We start from the raw sequence: 15,728 nt of genomic DNA on the forward strand, positions 1-15,728 counted from the left end.
CCCTAAATGGCTCTTTGTTGAACCTCTCTGCATTTGTGTGTGTGCGTGCGTGTGTGTGTGTGTGTCTATCTGGGCTTATGCCACAGTTCCCATAAAGGGTGAGTCCATTTTTTTCACTGTGACCCTTTAAATGACCACAAAATTAAACACAGTAATAGCATTTTAAAAACCAGAATTATGCTCCAGATACACAATATTATTTCACAGATAAATGCTTTAGAAGAGTTAAGCAGAGAGACTGATTTTGTTTGATCGTATCAGAGCATTGTATACTGTCATCACCATGGGTTCTTAGCTGCTAAAGGAATCTAATATCCAATAGATATTAATTCAAGAAGCTTAAAAGCAGGGTAAGTTTATTTTTTTATTTTTATTTTTGATTTAATAAAGTTTTATTTTCCAAAATGTACAATTGGTGGTGGAATCTGTTCATGCATCTTCACCAGCAGCTGGGGCATCTCCACCCTTGGCGTTTCTGGTGTAAATTACTTGAGCTCTGTGCTTTGAGACAAGTTTAATAAAAAGCAGGGTAAGTTTAATATGCAATCCAGTTTTCTAGTCTCCAACATAGGACGTAGATGAAATCAGGCTGAGAGGATTCAAATGGAAGTTTCCAATTCCTATTAGAAAATCAGGCAATTAGGAAAAAAGTGCTTTTAAGGGAAAAAGAAACCTTGAGCCATTGTTAATTATGTGAATTGAATCAAAGAAGTTTGAGTTAAAATTATTTTTACAGCTTCAATCTTCTTTCCTTGGGTAGGAGCTTTAGAAGGTTGTACATGGGAGATCTGGATAGAAGATAGGGCAGGCTTTGCAAGGGAAGACCTGGTCACTTTCTCCTTGTAGCCTCATAACTCTTAATTCTTTTAAGTTTTCCTGCAGGGGAGCATTATTTTCCATTGTAAAAATTCCCTAAGTTCTTGCCAATAAAAAAAAAAACCCTATATTTTATAGTCTACTGAATCAAGACTGATATATAGTAAGTAATTTACAAAGAGATGCATTGAGGCCAATCCCCAAAAGGCATGCTATCATTTCATGCAAAAGTGACTCGAGAGTAAAATGAACCCTCAGAAATGTTATCCTTTCACTGGTCAACTCCTGTCATCCTATAGCCAGGGCCTAAAGTTGATGGGCTCAGAGGTGGGAGGTGACTATTGGAGCTGTGTTTCTAAGTATAGGGAATTACTTTTCTTATAAATAGTAAGAGGACATTGCAACGTTTAAACTTTTTCTTTGAGATTTTTGTCTGCATCAAAGTATTGAAGGCACAACTTGCATTGAAATAAAACTGCTTCCAGAGGGAATTCTTTCCCTTAAGACTTTTATTCATGAAGTATTAAGAATCCCTCTATTTTTCTAAAATGCAGTGATGGATGCATTTTGGCAAAGTGAAAATTGAATGTAAAATGTTATGATGAATTATAAATACAGATATATTTCATTCTCTCATCTCAATACTTTGCATTAAATATGAGTGTTGTATTTCTTTCAAGTGACTGAGTTAATTTTATCTGAGAAAATAATAAAATGATCATTCATTTCAGAAAGGCCTTTTGGAAAAGTTTACACTCATTTCCTTTCTGTTTTTACATACATATATAACCCACTCTTGAAGAGCCAAGTAAATGCTTTACACATCTCATGAACTCCATCAAGTGGAAAAGAACTTAAAGCAAATATTGACATAGAGTAGTGACTTACCATATTACCTGGCGAGGAGAAATTTAAATTAGCTTCTTGAAGGATGGATCAACAAAACCCAATGGTAAGTGAAGTTTGCATTGATCTTTGAGAAAGCTTGAACTCTAGAGCAGACCCTGGAAATTTTAATGAGACTGAAATGGAAAACGAGGTGAGAAGTAATTTACAAATCATCCATGGTTATGTGAAAGAAGTGTGTGTGTGTGTGTGTGTGTGTGTGTACAGTGAAATAAATATAGGGAAACTGGAGAAATCAGCATGTCTATCACTTATAAATTAGTTGCAATAAATCCATGTAATAAAATAATAATGAGATAAAATAATTAACAAAATAAAAGATAACACAAATGTAACAAAACGGCAAACATGACATCAATACCAGATATTTAAGAAAGTCAGAAAGCTAGTTTTGCCTTCCTTATCAACTATATGTAAATGTGAGAATTTTCTCCATGCAGAAGGGTTTGAGGATCCTATAAAGTCTTCATAAAGGTGCTTATCCTAGTAAAAGTCACCAAGATTTCACTTTTCCCTACAGAGAACAGAATAGCTCATTGCCTTTTACTCTTTAACCTGTTCTGTCATGCAAATTTCTTCATGTTTACAAACATAGAAGATAAATAATTGAAAGGACGTTTAAAAAAAATCACTGGGTCAAATCATCATGTGTCACCCATGCGCCTGGGTGGTTCAGTCAGTGACTAAAGTCTGCCAACTTTGGCTCAGATCATGATCTCATGGTTTGTGAGTTCAAGCCCCACATCAGGCTCACTGCTGTCAGAGCACAGCCTGCTTCAGATCCTCTGTCCTCTATCCCCCTCTATCCCTGCTCCCACCCTGCTCACATAAACACTCTCTCTCTCTCTCTCTCCATCTGTCTCTTTCTCAAAAATAAATAAACATCTAAAGAAAAGAAGCAAATCATCATGTGTTTAAAAATTTTTAACCAGTCATATTTCTAGAAGATTTTAAGAAGTATATTGAAGATTAAATAAAATAAAAATAGGGGCAAACAGTAATTAACACTAAAATAAACAAAAGTAACTAAGATTTAGATTAGTATTAAAAATTCATACTATAAGGAAATAATCACAAATTTGGCTCTGAAATCTAATTAATAATGCAAAAATAAAAATAAGAGCAATTATATGAGAATTCAAAATGTCTATTATTTCCCTTAAGGCAAGGGAAGCCTAAATCTTCCCAGGACTTAGGTCAGGGAGAAGTTTCTCCCAGGCTTAATGAAGTGTGTTCTGTGACATGTAATAAATACAGTCTTCAACATCTTTAGATGTCCCAATTCTAGTCTCTGAGAACAATTTGGGGATCATGATGACATAATCCTGGAAGTAACTCTTGCATTGATGAACATACTATTTAGGATAACCTCACTGATCGTTTTGTATGTGTCTGTATGTGTGTGTGTGTGTGTGTGTGTGTGTGTGAAAGATTTTAAATTCACAGAAGTGTATATATACAGATTAATCGTACTATAATGAACACCTACGTAACAAGCCCTCAGCTTAATTATATCTTAAAACTTTTGCTATATTTGCATTATATTCTTTTAAAATGAAACAGGACAGAGAGTTGAACTCTCTCCTGCCCCTACCAACTCCTCCCAAATCTGTTATCTCCCTCTTTCTCCAGAAGTAACCATTACTAAGATTTTGATATTTGTTATCCCCATGCACTAAACAAATTTCCTTGTTAGTTGAATTTTAAATATATGTTAAAGAAGTGTATAAATGTCAAGTGTACAGCTCAATTAATTTTCACAAAGTGAAGAGGCTCACGTGAACACTATCCAGTTTAGAAAATAGAACATTAGCTCCCAAAGTACCCACCCCCACCGAAATTTGCGCCTCTTAATAACCACTGTCCCCTTCTCTTCTCCTTAAACAGTATTTTGTCTTCTACCACGATCGATCTGCCTCTTTTTGAACTTGATTATTATCAAACCGTATAACATCTTGTATTTGGTTTCTTTTGCTCAAAATGATTGTGAGATTCATCTTGTTGCATGTGGCTTTAATCATTTTTCTTGCTTTGAATTTTTTGTATCAATATATTGTATCAGTGTATCAAGATACTGGAATTGATTGGATCACTCCATTGCTGATACCATTTTGCACTGTACCTAGTCTCCAAATATTAATAATTCTGCTATAAGCATTCTTCTCCATAGATCTCTGTTGAGTATACATCAAAATAAGATACTGTGAATTCAGTAAATAATGTCAGTTTCCAAAGTGATTCTAACAATCACAAATCTAGCAGTTGCCATTGTTCTACATCCTTGGCAGTACTTGGCATTATGAGTCTTTTCATTTAGCCAATTTGATGAAAATAAAGTGTTACTGTGATTTTATTTGCATTTTCCCGTTGACTAATGAGGTTCTACATTTCCACATTTTCTTCATTCAGGTGAAGTGCCTATTCAAGTGTATTGTCAGATATTTGATTAGTTTGTCTCTTTTTTCTCTTACTGGTTTGTAGAAATTCTTTATTATGTACATCAACCCTCTGACAAATGATATATATTAGAAATATATTCCCTAACTTGCCTTTGCACTCATATACATTTCTATTTGATAAATAAAAGCTCTTAATTTTAGTGTGTGCAATTTATATGTTTTCCTTTATGGATATGGCTTCTTTATATTACTAAAGAAATATTTCCCCACCCCAAAGTCATGAAGATATTCCCTCATGGTTTTTTTTTCTAAAATCTTCATTGTTTTTTCCTTTCCCATTAAGATCTTCAACCTACTTATAAGTGATTTTTGTGTATGATGTGAGGTGGCGGGATAGTTTCATTTTCCCCCCACATGGCTATCCAGTTGACTCAGGAACACTTACTGAAAAGGGAAATATTTACCCAGTTCTCTTCAGTGTGTGTGTATCATAAATCATAGATGAGAAGATTTGTTTTCTTCATTCTGAACTATTTGCCCATCTTTGTGTTAAAACTACATTGTTTAATTAGCTACTGTAGCTTACACTTTGTAGTCTTATAGCTTTGATACCTGATGGCATAATTTCCCTCACATTTTTCTTCTTGTACAAGACAAAAAGATGAGGGAACTTAGGCTTCATGAGAGGATTGTTTATTTTTGGCACTTGAATTTGTATATACATTTTAAACCATCCCTATAAATTTCTATACACACACACAAATCTGTTAGGAATTTCATTTGGCATTGCTTAGAACAAATTGGTATACTGAGGATAACTTAAATTTTTATGACATTGAATATTCTAATTCATAATTATGATATACTTTTTGATGTAGTTAGGTCTTTTTCTAAAATTTTCTAAATTTTCTGTGTACAGATATTTTACATATTTATTAAGTTAGTACAGATAATTTCCATTTACTTCTCACCCAGATTTACCAATTTTTAGTACGTTCCACACACACACACACACACACACACACACACACACACAGACATATGTATTCATGTGTGTTCTATCAACCTATCATCTATCTATCTATCTATCTATCTGTCTACCTACCTACCTACCTATCACCTATCTAACCTCTCCTTCTCAGTACATCAGAAGACACATATTTAACTTTTTCCCATTTTAGTGATGTTTAATTTGATCATTTGATTAAGGTAGTGCCCCATGATTTGTTCCAATTTATAGCTACCATTTATTTCTCTTTACCATTTATTCCCATTTTTAATTAAGTCAACCAAAGAGAGAGGCTTTGAAATAAAACAAATATCCTATTCCTCTTTAAACATTCATCCAGAGGCTTCAATACTCAATAATGATTCTTGTGTGAATTAGTGTATAATCACTTTACTATAAAAAAAGAGCTTTCAATTCTCCTTTATGTAATTGTTTACTTACTTTCAGCATGAACTCATGGATTATTATTTTATCCAGTAGTAATTACTGTCATTATTCATTTTGAGGCTAAATTTGCCCCTGTAATGGCCAGTAGGGAGCCTCATCAAGTTGGCTCTGTATCATTTTGACATGTCTCTTTCACTTTTGGAAGTCTTCTTTATTTTTCGACATAACGAGATGTTCCAGACTCATTTTTTACTTTTCTGTAACGACTTTGGAGTTAGCCAAATCTTTAAGGAGAACTGTTTTCTTCTAATTTGTGAATTCACTTTATTTTATTCTAGCACTTATTATGGATTCTTTTGGATTTTAATATACAAAATCATTAAATCTGCAAATAATGGTGGTTTCACATATTTATTTAGAAACCTTTTTATCATTTTTTTCCCTTATAGCATTGGGTAGAGCTTCCCAAGTTCAAATTAAAAAAGTGATATATGGCATCCTTGTTTCTTGTCTGATTTCAGGGAGAACGCTTTCAACAAGCCACTTTTAAAGATGAGGTATGTACTATATTGTTTTGTACATACGCTTTTAAGATTAAGCTAATTCCTTTCTTTTCCTAATTACTAAGTTTTTTAAAAAATCATAAATGATAATATATTACTTTCCTATACTACTGTAACGAATTGCCACAAAATTAGTGGCTTAGTCTAGTACAGATTTATTTCTCACAGACCCAGAAGTTAGAAGCCCCTAATGGGTCAGCAGAGCTGTTCTCCTTTTCAAGGCTCTGGGAGATTATGTTTCTTCACCTTTTCTGGTTTCAACAGGCCATCTTCATTCCTTGGTTCATGGCCTTGCCTCATTCCAAAACTGCTTTTTGTTGCAATATCTCCTCTGACACTGACCTTCCTACCTACTTCTTATAAGGGCTTTTGTGATTACATTGGCTCAACCAGGGTAATCCAAGATAATATGCCTATATCAGGATCCTTAGATTAATCACATGTGCAAAGTCCCTTTTATCACGCAAGGTATCATATTCATAGGTTCTGGGAATAAGGCACGTACATCTTTGGAGGGGCATTTTTCAGCCTACCACAGATAATAAATGCTATCAAATAAATTCTTTGCATCAAGATGCTCATAATATGTTCTTATTTATGCTGTGTGTGTGGTGACTTCACTTCTAATGCTCTCATATTAAACAACCTTGCATTCATGGGATATGTCAGCTTCTTTATGATATACTACTTTGTTTAGGTGTTGCTAGATTTCGTTTGCATCTATCATAAGTAAAATTGGCAAGTAGGTTTTCTCTTTTGACATCTTAGTTGTTTCTTTATCAGTTATTTTGGCATCAAATAATTAATTGAAAAATGCATTTTTTTCTTCCAGTCTCATAAAAGTTTCTGCTTTTACCATTATTATTCCCTTTCTTGCACTTCTCTGAGTTGAATTTACTTTTTGCAACTTCTTGAGATGAGTGTTTAGTTCACAGATGTTCAGCTTTTCTTCTTTTCTGACATACAAATTTAATGCTAAAAATGTCCCTCTGACATGACTTTAGTTGCAGCAAACAAGTTTTGATATGTAGTCTTTATTGCCATTAATTCAAAATATATTAATATATTCTACTTTTCCTTTTTATTTTTTCTTTGACCCACAAATTCCCACCCGCCTCTTCCAAAGTACATATATACATATATACATACACACATACAGGTGTATTTATCCAAATTGCTAGTTTGCCATTATCATCAGGGGCATTCTCTATGACTATTTTTGACTATTTCTACATATGTATGGATCTGTAAACAATGTATGCTATTTTTCTGTTTGTGTCAAATTTATGTTATTCTATATAAGTTCATATTTATAAAGATGTCATATAAATGCTAACCCAAAAGAAAACTGGCAGGGAATTAGTAATATCAGATAAAACACAATAAGGCAAGAAGAACTGAATGGGAACAGAAAATAATAAAAGGAGAAGAATTCACAAAAAATACATAAGAATCACGAGTGTGTGTGAAACAAAAAGTGTAATGTTTACCAACGTAAAGCAAAAACTGACAGAATTTAAAGCTAAATTTCACAAACTAGCAATCATATGGGATGTTTTAACTCAAGTTTGTAAGAAATTCCATAGACCAATCAGCACAAAGTAGAGTAGTTAGGATATAGACATTTTGAATGAAACACTTACAAATACAAAGTGGAGGGGGTGAGGAAGGCAGGCAGGCAGGGAGGGAGGGAAGAAGAGAGACAGAGAGAGACACACAGAGAGGGAAAACTTTATATAAAAGAAATAGAAAATATACTTTCATTTCAAGTATACAAGAAACATCTATTAAAATTCAGCTCATGCATTTCACACTCTCTGATGAAAATTAAATTAAATTAATAGTTCAATGACAAATTGATTAAATGATTAAAATTACAAGAGTTAAAAATTCATGAACACTTCTTGAGGTTCCTGGGTGGCTCAGTCAGTTGAGTGCCAGACTCTTGGTTTCAGCTCAGGTCATGATCTCGCAGTTCGTGAGATCGAGCCCCACATTAGGCTCTGTACTGACAGCACAGAGACTGCTTAGGTTTCTTTATCTCTCTCTCTCTCTCTGCCCGCCCCCCCCCCCCCTCATGCATGGGTGCATGCATGCTGTCTCTCTCACTCTGTGAAAATAAATAAATAACTTTAAAAAAAATTCATGAAGGCACTTTAAATTTCTAATAGAAATTTGAAAATATTTAGAGTTGAAAAATAAAGAGTATTAAATAATAAAAATGTATATAGTATCTAACTAAGATTGCAATTAGAATAAATTTATAGCATTAGATGCTTTTATTAAGAAAACAAGAATATTTAGAAATGAGTGTCTTTTTCAACACAAGGAGCTAGGAAAGTAACAAAGAACAGACTCTTAAGTAGAGACAAGATAATTTCAAAAATAAGATAAAAAATGAATGTAAAATGCGTCAAATAAACAAAAGAGAGGATTAACAAAACTAAAAATAGTATTTTTTTTTCAACGTTTTTATTTATTTTTGGGACAGAGAGAGACAGAGCATGAACGGGGGAGGGGCAGAGAGAGAGGGAGACACAGAATCGGAAACAGGCTCCAGGCTCTGAGCCATCAGCCCAGAGCCCGACGCGGGGCTCGAACTCACGGACCGCAAGATCGTGACCTGGCTGAAGTCGGACGCTCAACCGACTGCCGCCACCCAGGCGCCCCTAAAAATAGTATTTTTAATGAGCTAATAAAAGAGTCACACTTCCAACCAAAGTCATCAAAAAAACCAAAAAAGTAAAATATTATGAAGTAAGGGACACAACCACAGATATTGTACCAATTTTTAAAACCATAAGAGAATACTGTAAATATATAATATATAAAAATATAAAATTTTGAAAACTTTGCTTAAATATAAATATTTCTAGAAAAATCTTTTACAGTTTTTTAAAGAACAATAGAAAAGTGTAATAAACCAGTAGCTTTTAAATAAATTTAACTTATAGTCAAAACATAACTTTGTTTCTGTTTTCTTTTCATCCAACAAAACACACAAAAAAACTCCAGAACCTGACTATTCTCAAGGCGAATTTTCCAACCTTCAAAAAACTAACAAATACAAATTATTTGACAAAATAGAAAAAGAGGGAAAGTCAGTCACCAACTAATTTTATTAGACAAGTAATAACCTTGAAATCAAAACCAGGCAAGGGCAGAAAAAGACAGTGAACTTAGGAACACAGATACAAAGTTCCTAAATAAAATACTAGGAAATAAATTAAATTATTTATCCACATGTCATAGTCAATTAATATCGGTCTAATAAATAAGGAACCATTCAACTTTGAAATACTTCCATAGAAAAATGGGAAAATAACATGAGCAGGCAATGCACTTAAAAGAAAACCTATAAACGCAGTAATAGATATTAAACCTCACAATACCAAACAAAAATGAAGAACACTTTTACATTCAGAGTGGATAAATTTAAGAAATCTGACAACATTAGCATTGACAAAAGCAGAAAGAAGCTTACAAAGTTTAGAATTTCGGTCCTGAGTGGGAGTATAAATTGCTACAACTCGAAAACACTTTGTTTAGCCGTTGGGTTACATCCAAAAGAGTAAAGAAGCATACAGCTAATGATGCCACATTCCTCCCAGCTAATGATGCCACATTCTTCCTTTATACATATTATCTAGAAACAAAAACTTGCAAACATGCACAAAATGGTCAGATGCAATGTATAAATAGTACCATTGTTTCTAAGAGCAATAACATTGGAAATAATCTTAAAAGCTTTCAAAAAGAGAATGGGTCAGTAAATTGTTAGTTATTACAGTTATTATTAATATCAGGCAATAGTCTGCAAACAGTAAGCATGGCAGTTTAAATGAATGATCTACGGCTATACATGTCAAGATTAATAAGTGCCAAAGGCATAAGGCTTTTATATTATATACTATATTATATACTAGCTTCTTCAATTTCTCAAGGTAGTTTTGTCTTAGATGGATTTTATTTTCTAAATTTAATTTAGTAAATCACAGACTTTTGGTAATTGTTAGCTTGTTAAATGTTAAATTTATCATGCTTTACTTAGTCTTATTTCTATTATTTTATTTTGCATTTTCTGTTTACATTCCTGTTTTGTTTCTTTTTTCTACTGTTTTCTTTTGAATTAACATTTTTAATAGTTTTTTTTTTATTTTCCTTCACAGTCTTGGATGCTCTAATTAATTATTATTTTACTAGGTGTCTGGGATTTTTAAAAATATATACAGTGAATTTTATTTTTAACATATGCTTCAACTCTGTGACATTTCTTCCCTTTTCTCATACACAACACAGGACCTATCATACTACAACTGTGCATTAATCATTTCAACCTACTGTTTCATTATTTTCAGTAGATTTACATTTAAAATTTTCAAAACTGAATAAAGCTGTGTTTTTTGGAGTCAATAAACAAATTTAGCAACATTTTATCAATTGTTGACTTTGCGTCTCTGCTTGATGACAGTCTTTAATTTTTTTCAGCAGATTATCTGTAGCAGTTAACAATCTTAGGGTTTGTATGCTTGAAAATGTTTTCATTTTGCTTTCACTCATAGTTTAACTAGGTATAAAATTCTAGGTCTCATTGACTTCAATATATAACTCCACTGTCTTCTGGGGTTTCTTATTGCTAAACAGAAATCTGAACATTTAAGTGCCATTTTTTTCTGCAGATGTTTTGCCTCCAGCTTTTAGGATTAGTTTTAATATCCTGAATATTTTAGTTCTAGCTTTATGTTTCTCTTGCACACTTCTCAGAACTCAGCAGTTTGCCACAAACATACTTTTCTTTCTTCCCTTTTGGAAAATTCACAGTTATATCTGTTCAGATATTGTTTTCCCCCCATTCCTTCTGTTCTCATATTCTGGAGTCTCTCAAATCAGCTATCCACATCTCTTACCTGCTTTCCCTTATCCTTTAGAAGTTTGTTTTGCTCTTTGTGATATATTCTCAGTGAATTCTCAGTATAATTGTCAAATTCATTAATTCTCTCCTTCTCTACAGTGTTGCTTCATCTTTAGAATTGGTTCACCTCATGGGTGTTGTTTTAGTCTTTGATTTTAATGACGATATTTTTTATTTCCAGTCTGTGGTTCAGTCTGTTTCATCTCCCCTTGGGCTTATTTCATTTATGTATATTTATGTTTTATAGATTCTTGCTCTGGGAAGATAGGAATTATTCTTTCATTTGAGATTGTGTCATCACCTTCCCCCTCATTCCTATACACTGTATTTCCAGGTATAAGTCACAATTAGTTGTCCTCCTAGCCTCCTAGCAGGGTCTCTACACCTTGGCCCGCATTTTCAGTTTGGGTATGAATATCTAGAACTCAAAGTTTAGCTTTCAGTAACTTCTATGTACAACCTGAATCTGGACTCATGGATTCAGTTTTGCTTACCAATTTGTTTCTTTTTTGTTGTTGTTGTCTCTATGAGGATTTATCTTGGCAAGGCTCATTATGACATTTCTAATGCCTACTGTTATATTTTACCTCTTGTTATTAAGATTTTAGAAATCTACATGTGGTAAAAATGTAAACTTTGCTCCATTTTGGTTGTGTTTGAAATTTTGGTATTAGATCAAGAATCATAAATCACCTATTCCAAATTTGGTGGAAAGTATGTTGTGCCTCCAGAAAAAGTAGTGAAGAATATCTTCGAGCAAATAACCAAGAATTCTTGGTAACAATGAGATGATTTAGAATGGAAATAAGGAAACCTTATTGCCACTTACAGTTCTGCAGGTTCAGTAAGCCAGTCTTGGAATAACATCTGTGACCCTCAAGTTTTCTGCCAAATGGGATTTGATGTAGATATATAAAATGAATACAGTTTGAACACTGTGGCCTCCAAAACCTGATTTAATATCTCTTTTTTTTTTTAATTTTTTTTTTCAACGTTTATTTATTTTTGGGACAGAGAGAGACAGAGCATGAACGGGGGAGGGGCAGAGAGAGAGGGAGACACAGAATCGGAAACAGGCTCCAGGCTCTGAGCCATCAGCCCAGAGCCTGACGCGGGGCTCGAACTCACGGACCGTGATATCGTGACCTGGCTGAAGTCGGACGCTTAACCGACTGCGCCACCCAGGCGCCCCAATATCTCTTATTTATAAAAATGTGGAATTCCATGGAATAGCAATATATATTTATCAGAATAAAACAAACCTTCCTTTATCAGATAAGCTTGACTATTCTGGTTAAATAAGGGGAAGCAGGTTTGTTTGCTAGAAATCTCAGAACCTTTAATGTGCTAATGCTGAGAAGTTTTCTTGAGTGAGCCATCCATGCAATCTTTCAAGTGTTGACCTCGACATGTAAAGTCAACATGCAACATGCAGGTGTTAATCTAGAAGCTTCCCTTCCTTTGTTTTTCAAGGAATACTTTTTTGAAAATTGGTATTCTATGAAACAAGTTTAAAATTCAGTGTCTGAATATCTGTTTTTAAGTTAGAATGTGTTCTTTAGAAAAGAACTTAGAGATATAAACTACATCTGACCCTTATCTTAATTTTGATGGAACTAACCAAGTCAAGGTATGAACTCATGGAACAACAACAATAATGACAAATCTGCCTAGGACTTCAGTCCATTATTTAACCTCATTAGCAACCTACTCTAACCACTTACAGGATTAAAAGTGAAAGGAAACTTGAATAGGACCTACCACATATTCAGGGTCAGGATCCTTAAGCTTGGAAAGAGAAAAATCAGCCAGCTAAGGAGAACAGCTTCATAGGGCGATGCTAATGGGCCCTGAAGTGCTAGCTCCCGTTTTTATGGATGGCTACTCTAACCAGTTAATTAGGTTCCATGAAACCAGGAACTCTATTTCTTAAAAGGGAACAGATGTCATTTGCCTATTTTTATCCAACATGATGATAAGTAACCTGGACTACAAAGAGTTTTCAAATAGCACTAGTCAGCAATCTCGGTAATTACAGGATTTGGGGAACGATTTTTAAAATGGAAATGTACCAGATCAAAAATATGTGTATTAGTGGATATGTATTTAGTCATAGAATCCGACACATCATACAAAGCACTGAAGAGGTATAGTTTATATATTTGCATATATGTCTATCCTTATACACTGATAGTAAGTAAGCTTAATTTGTTGTATTACTTAAATTAATATTTTTATGTATTTTGCATCTGTCTTATAAGCCTTTGTCTGGCTAATCTCCTGAGTTCCTATAATGTACTTTCATGAAATTTGAAATCATTTCTGAGAAACCCACTGTTTGCTACAAAGTGAGCTCTAAGAACAAAGAGATGTTGCAACACAAGCTGAGACTGAGGTCTTAATTCCTCCTTTAGAGATACTTCCCCTCTGGCAATTCCTCAGACACGAGAAAAAAAGCAAGGTCATAATATTGGAATTTTGCAACTGTTATAAGGGACCCCAGAGTTCATTGACTTAATATTTATGTTTCTTGATTGTAATCTCTAATAATCATTGCAAAGATGCTTGTAGCATGGATCATTATTTCTCATGATTTTTAAATATAACAAGCAATATCCTAATTAATTAATTTCCATAATATTTATTTTCCTGCCTTTTGCATCATTTCTCTCCAGGCATCAGGAAAATGTAAAAGAAGAAAATTTTAAAGTTGTATAAAGTCCATTATTTAGTTTTTAGTTGTTTGACATGATCTAGCCACCCTGCCTCCTTCCAAAAATGAAGAATTTGAGTTGGCTTAGGGAAGAATGGCTTCTTTGCAAGAAAAGAATTAGTCACATGTCGAGACCCCATAACTGGGCTCTAGCTCATCCCTCCCACTGCAACTCTCATGACTCCCTGTCTTGAAATTTATAGTCTAACAACACTTAATCTCATGTTGCTGGCCATTGTTGTTTCTTCTTTTTCCATCTAACAAGAAGATCATTCCTGTTAGATCTTCCTGCCCATGGCCTTCTTGTCTCTTGGCCTGGTGAACTCCCACTTGTCCTCTCAGACTCCCTAAGCAAGCCTTCACCAACCCCTTGGATATGCCAGATTCCAGGCTTTCTGCTCCAAGCCCCTTTACAGCAGGAACTGAGTTTTATACTCAGCCCTGTTAGGCTGTTCTCAGCATAAATGTTCAATGACTGATATGCTCGTCCAACAATTCATGCATCAAAGAATAATTTGTTAATTATTATCTCAATGATCTCTATATTTGTTTTCTGACTCAGAAGATCCAAGTGTTTCCAATAAACATAGTTATAGATATAAAATGTTTTGCTGCTGATAGTATTTTGTTCCAAGATAAAAGATATGTTGACCCAAATTAATTATACAAAGCCAAGAAAGTCAATTGGGGCTTTTAGAAATTCTCTCACTACCCTTCCAAACACTTTGATCTTAAAGTATCATGCCATCTGTAATCTTAATTCTTAATCCTCCAACTGAAAGCATCAATATTTTAGCAGGCCCAAGGGGGAGGCTCCTCCAGAGGTGAAAAGGAGTTGGGAGACAGAGGAGGCAGGACTAGAAACCAGTTCTCCAGTCTAGAAGTCTCTCCAAACTCTCATATCCAAGTCCTTACTTCTTACTTCACTTTTTTACTTGCTTATCTAATCATTGTTTAAATTTTACCATATCCAAAATGAAACTCTTTTTTTCCTCACTTCAATAGCTTCTGATACTGTAATCTCCCCCATCTCATCAACAATGGTTCCATCGGTCTATTTGGCCAAAATCTTTGCCCTTTCCTTAACCCCATCTTTTCTGAAACCCATTTTGAAATGATCAGCAAGCCCTGTAGCTTCTGCCTTCAAATTAAATGAAAATGTGGGGCTTCATTATTCCTCTGTAGCCACCATTCTTTTCCAAGCCACCCAAATCACTCCCCTGGGCCACTGTGGTGACTTCCAGGTAGATTTCCTTGCTTTACCTTCCCCTTGACTGTCTGCTTTTAGTGCAGTATCTCAAGAATCCTTTCAAAGTGGAAGTCAAGGGGCTGGGGCACCTGGGTGGCTCAGTCAGTTAAGCATCCAACTTCAGCTCAGGTCGTGATCTCACGGTTCGTGGGTTCCAGTCTGTGTCAGGCTCTGTGCTGACAGCTCAGAGCCTGGAGCCTGCTTTAGATTCTGTGTCTCCCTCTCTCTATGTCCCTTCTCTGCTCATGTAGTCGCTCTGTATCTCAAAAGTGAATAAACATTAAAAAAAAAAAAGCAGAAGTCAAGGGGCTCCTGGTTGGCTCAGGGAGTTAAACTCTCGACTCTTGATTTTGGCTCTGGTGATGATCTCACAGTTCCTGAGTTTGAGGTCCGTGTGGGGCTCTGTGCTGACAGTGTGGAGCCTGCTTGGTTTTCTCTCTCTCCCTCTCTCTCCTTGCTCTTCCCCTGCTCATGTGTGTGCATGCTTGTACCCTCTTTCTCTCAAAATAAATACACTTTAAAAAATGGAAGTCAAACCATGTCAAGTCTCCCTTCAAAAGCCTCTAATAGCTTCCCACCTCAGTAGGAGTAAAATTAGAAGACTTTACCATACCATGGCAGCTACTCCAGGATCCCAACAACTTCTACTGTGTCACTCTGGTCTTCTTTCTTTCCCTCAAGCAGGTCTATACCTCGCTCTGGGCTTTTGCATTTCTCTTCCCTCTCCTGCAGTGCTGTTCTCCAGATGGCTCCCTATCTCACACCCTTATTTGC

General features: G+C 34.8%; 1 long non-coding RNA gene across 1 annotated transcript; it reads right to left on the reverse strand.

Moving 5' to 3' along the window:
- Positions 1–373: 373 nt before the first annotated feature.
- Positions 374–15,099, reverse strand: LOC122492787. Its single transcript, XR_006299768.1, has 3 exons — positions 12,754–15,099; positions 1,705–1,838; positions 374–620 (listed from the first exon to the last, which is right to left on the reverse strand). It is a non-coding gene; the product is annotated as an uncharacterized LOC122492787 (long non-coding RNA).
- Positions 15,100–15,728: the final 629 nt, after the last annotated feature.

Source organism: Prionailurus bengalensis, chromosome D2 (assembly GCF_016509475.1).
Source record: "Prionailurus bengalensis isolate Pbe53 chromosome D2, Fcat_Pben_1.1_paternal_pri, whole genome shotgun sequence".
In the NCBI taxonomy this organism is placed as follows: Eukaryota; Metazoa; Chordata; class Mammalia; order Carnivora; family Felidae; genus Prionailurus; species Prionailurus bengalensis.